The 5,000-nt window shown below is 35.8% G+C and overlaps 1 long non-coding RNA gene across 1 annotated transcript in view; it reads right to left on the bottom strand.

Annotated features, from left to right (window-relative positions):
* The window catches only part of LOC138052515 (uncharacterized), a 13,357-nt gene extending 8,378 nt beyond the window's left edge, over window positions 1-4,979 (bottom strand). Inside the window, exon 1 of the long non-coding RNA XR_011133109.1 lies at window positions 4,060-4,979. This is a non-coding gene — a long non-coding RNA (uncharacterized lncRNA). The remainder of the gene's footprint in view (window positions 1-4,059) is intronic.
* Window positions 4,980-5,000: the final 21 nt, after the last annotated feature.

The following is a 5,000-nucleotide window of genomic DNA, read 5'->3' as shown; positions in this document are numbered from 1 at the left end:
AAATGTAAGGGACTACTTTTCCTCGGTTGGGAATCTTTTAGATGATGTTTTAGTAAAGAAATCTGTAGCTGTTTTGCAAAGTAGAACCGAAATTCACAGTTTCAATCTCCCGAACACATATTTCACCTAAGATTATCGTTGGGTGCCCCTAATATTTCAGTGCAATTCACGTAATTTGGCTCTTACAATTAATTAATCATCTTCGACACTTTTCCCAAAGTATTCCACTTAACGATGCACAATCAACGTTATCAACAGAAATCACTGAATCGCGGCCGCAAAGAAAAAGAATTAATTACCGAGGAATTGTACTGATTTACATAAAATAACACTATTGAGCTGTATGACTAGCAATGTGTACTCTTCTCATAAAACATGTGTTTGAAGGACCATCTTTGGTATCGACAAAAATTATTTTAAACGATTTTCTACTCTTATAATTATAGATTTTATCGTCACAATTATTTGATGACTTCCTTAACGTAAGCAACCCCCGACGGTTCCTTCTTCGTTTCGGAATCCAACTTGTCTCTTGGCAATGCTTGAATAAAAACTCAAGTAGTGTTGAACTCGAGATATAAAAATGAATGTTGTGTCTTCTCTGAAATATCAAAACATTCAGATAAATGAGGCGGCCAAAAGGAATCATCGGGAAAGCACAAATATTTCATCAAAACGTATATCAGTTTAGCATAGATATAAAGAAATCAGTTAAGAGACTTTCCGGCGGCAAGCAAATCTGTGAATTCCACATAGCAGTATTAAAGCGAAAATTGCTGTACGCAGTAAATAATGTATTACATTTACTCAGTGATATTACATTCCTTACTAAAAAAAACTAAACCAGAGATTTTAAAACGAATCAAGAACTGAATTTGTCATACCTTTTCCCTTGAAACATCACTGAGTCAGCGTAACGCGAGTAATTTCAAGCATTCAAAACATAAAAAATAATGGGATTGGCTCGTCCGGTTTTTCCATTTTATTGCATTATTTTTTTTAAACAAAAAGTCAGTATTCAATGCTTTGGATTGCTGCGATATTTGGTCTTACGAACTCTCTTCTGTGAAACAACGTTACGTGCGCCGTCCAACAGCGAGTTTATTTATCGCTATTGTTGCTCTGAAAAGAACTCCGGAAATTCACCACAGTAGTTTGTGACGGAGACGTGAAGAAGACGTGAAAACTCAACAATTAAAAGTTAAGGATTTCTAGTAAAAGTGCTTGAACACTGCCGCATTAACATGATTGACAAAAATCGCTATTCTTCTGACCACGTGCTTGGTTATTTTAAAAAAAAACCATGAATGCCAACATAGCAGTATTTCCGATTGCTATAAAACTAAAGCGATTAAATTTCGTGTCTACCAATAGAGACCTTTTAAGACAATAGCTCTAAGGGACCTAAACAAAAATCGTTTTGAAATGAGCTATTCAATTTTATTATCAACCGAACCTAAGTTAGGTTATTCGTTCTTCATCTGTCTTGGCAACCTTTTTGTGAACCTAGCAAAAAAAGACCAAACCTGCGTACAGTTTTGCAGTCAGTCGCTTATTTTATTATTTCTTTCTTCTTCATGTTTTTTAGAAAAGCCGAAATTATTGATTAGTACTGAGTTCCTCAATTGCATCACAAGGTTTCTGAAAGGTTCTCTGTAGTCTGTTGGTCATGTTAAAGTTTTACTTTTTCACATAGGTACTTTACTACCAAATAAGAAGATGAATATTCGATTTGTGGTCAGATGAAGGGAAGGCGTTAAATGGGCTGGAATTAAATACCGCAAAACAAAGGCTTGTTATGTTTGGACGTGTAATATCATGGAATACACGAATTTTCATTTTGTCAATTCAGCCTCATAAACAAAGGTTTAATAGCTTCTATAGCTTCTATGTTCTTAATCCAGTTGCTTCGTATTCAGGTATAATTCTACTCATGTTTCCCGACGAAAAAATGATAAAATTGGAAGCCGATACTTGAACGTTTTTCTTGGGACGCCTTGAAAATAGATTTTTCAGTCGAGTTCGCCTTTAGGAAAAACAATCAAGCACAAATTATTGTTCTGGGAGAAACAAGTTTTACAAATCGTAAACTTGACTAGTATTTGTATTCTTTAATTGGAGACCGAAATTATCTGTAACAATGGCACAATCAAAAAAGACCTTACAGTGAAAGAAAATTCATTATTACGCAGCTAATACTTGGAAACTCTATACCCCACAATTACAAGGATTTGTAACTAATAACTTCATCTGTAAATGCTTGTTACTAATTCACTATACACCTGATCCCAAGAACAAACCCACGTGAATGAAATTAAAATATACATAGTCCAATTTCAATCAAGATTTTAAAAGGAACACTTTACTGTGTGTTGTGTTCGCGTGGTCGGAAGAAAGATATTGAATTTACTTTGGAGCCAGCCAACCAGTTAGGCGGAATTTTTTAGAGAAAAAGCGGATTCTTTTGGACAGCGCCATCGAGTATTGTGTGAAGCAAGCTCTTAATTTTTTGAAAGAACTCCGGAAACAGGTAAGTCCGTTTAATGCTTCTTGAAATATATTTGTCCACGATGCCAACAGAAAGCTTGCGCTCAAAATATAGTCGAAATCACACCAAATGTACGCCCTAACAGTTAAAGTAATTTAAGCCGATCTTACGCAGGCTCTCGTTTCGTTCACCAGAACAAACAACAATTGATATCACATCAAAATTCCGGAAAATTTTTGTCATATGCAACAAACCTAACTATAACAGCCATTTCTCCTGGCGAGAACTGACAACGTTCTTTTCAAGTATGCAAACATGCACTCTGGCGACCTTTCGTTTACCGTTGCATACAAATAAATCCAAAACGAAACCGAGACCATGTACTATTAGTGACCTAAAACTGACAAATCAATTGGCCGACTTTGATTATAGCGCGGGGAAGAAAAGGTTATAGATTACTTATAAGACAAAGCAATTGTGTCAAAATAAATTAAATAAATTAAATATAATTTAATTAAATATTCTAATGTTCGCAATCAAGATAATTTCCAAAACATGCCTACCCTAGCCAGTGTGTAATCAATATAGGCGGTCAAAACAAGGTTGGGGCCTTTTGAAATTCCTTTTCACTTGTTCTTTTCAAAAGAAATATTTAAGAAATAAAGAGATTCTTAGTATAGAGACAATGAAACTTCGGGAGGTAGAAATTTATTTGTATGATAAGAGCGCATGCGCATTAAGCTTCATAACAGGTGTAATACAAATTTAAGTTTCGTGCTTTTGTCGTACGGTGTGTTTTCAGTAACTTGGAAAGCCAGCTATTGTCTTCTCTACTCCTTTACGCTCCCCAAAAGAATATCATCTTATCATGTTTTGGTTTAAGAACGAAGCTGCTTCGTTTTCATGGTATCAATGGTTGAAAAATCGCAAATGATCCTTGATTGTATTCAAAGTGCGAAAACTCTAGAATTCGACAGAGAAAACTGGGCTGATAGATAGATTTCGGTGCTTGTCTAAGCCAGCATGCGCTTCATCAAAGAAATCACATTTGATGTAAAATTTAGTGTTTTTTGGTTGAGTTGAGTGTCATCTCCTTGTTCTTGGATGCGCTGAGAGGTAAACATTTAAAGCTTTCAGCTAAAAAACAACAATTGCCATAGAAAAAAAACTCTTCAATAAATTCAATTTGTGAATAAAATTAATTCCCACTACTGACATAAGCAGTAACCAAACATGCTGGCGAAAAGGAAGTTCTTAAAAAACAAATTCGGCTTACTATTACGAAATTTGGGATTGTCATTTCAAAAAGGCAAAACGAAATAGCAAAGAGATAAAGTGAGGGAGTGTGTTCATAATTTTCGTTTATTTTTTCGAAACAAAGCTAAGGTCTTATTAGGGATATTGTAAAAAGAATAAAAAAGGTAAACTAAAAAAGCAGCTGCTATCTTTTAAAATTTTCACAGCTATCGGCGACTGAATTTCTAATGTTTTATTATCAGTGAAGTCAGGTGGCGCTTGTCTGCAGTTGAAGTTCAAAACGACTGCGAGTTGTTAAATCGCTGCTACCTTACCTTCTTCTATCCACCACAAACAGTACCGGCAATCGGCCACTGAGCCATCAGGAGACACATTACATCACCTTGCGAAATACTTGTTTACCAAAGGTGTACGGATCGCAGAATTAACATGGCGGGTTATTTAAGTCGCGCAAACTAAAGACTACCCCTTTTAAACACGCGTTTTTCTCTTTCACGTAGAAGGAATATTTCGCTCGTCGAAGGAAAAGAGAAGTAAAGGAGAGTTTTATTTGCTGAGCATGATTTCCCTTGGTTTACAGCAATTCGTGTATCGTTTTTTTGCACGTCACTTCGTCAGGCCTTTTTCGCGTTGGTAAACCGTTTAGCGCTAAGTATATCACTTCCAAGGCGGCAACGGAGTTTTATAGGAAATATCAAATGATGAGTGATTGTTTTTGTTTTTCAAAATTCCCATTTTGTGCATATTAAGGTTCTGTTCTATAATTCCTGATTGTGTTTTATTTATTAAAACATTGATCATTTGCAGCTCGTGTTCATGAAACCTTTTCGCTGTTTTTCGGATATTGATAACCAATAACGGTGACACCTTTCCAAAAAAGTTATTATTTAATATTTCCTTTGCTTGTCGAACGCAGGATCAGCTAGTCCTATGCCTTTGACTCCAATACGTGACAGCACGCTTTTCGTCAGAAATTTCCCGTAATGTGCGTGACGTGAAAACATAAGCCATTGACGCATCTAAACGCGCATTTGTCAGTTTCATTAACATGGCGTTGTTTTAGTTTTCGAAAGGATTTGATAACGCACATGCCAAGCGTGGGCCTATAGCAAGGAAAACCACAAAGCGACAACTACACAAAGACAACCATGAGCAACTTGATAAAAAACTCAATCATACAGGCAATGAAAGAACCAGCTACTAATAAAATCTCAGAAACGTTTACGACGAAACGGCGTAAGTGCAATATCATACA

This window comes from Montipora capricornis, chromosome 1, assembly GCF_036669925.1.
Source record: "Montipora capricornis isolate CH-2021 chromosome 1, ASM3666992v2, whole genome shotgun sequence".
Lineage (NCBI taxonomy): Eukaryota > Metazoa > Cnidaria > Anthozoa > Scleractinia > Acroporidae > Montipora > Montipora capricornis.
This window is presented reverse-complemented; position numbering and strand designations above follow the sequence as displayed.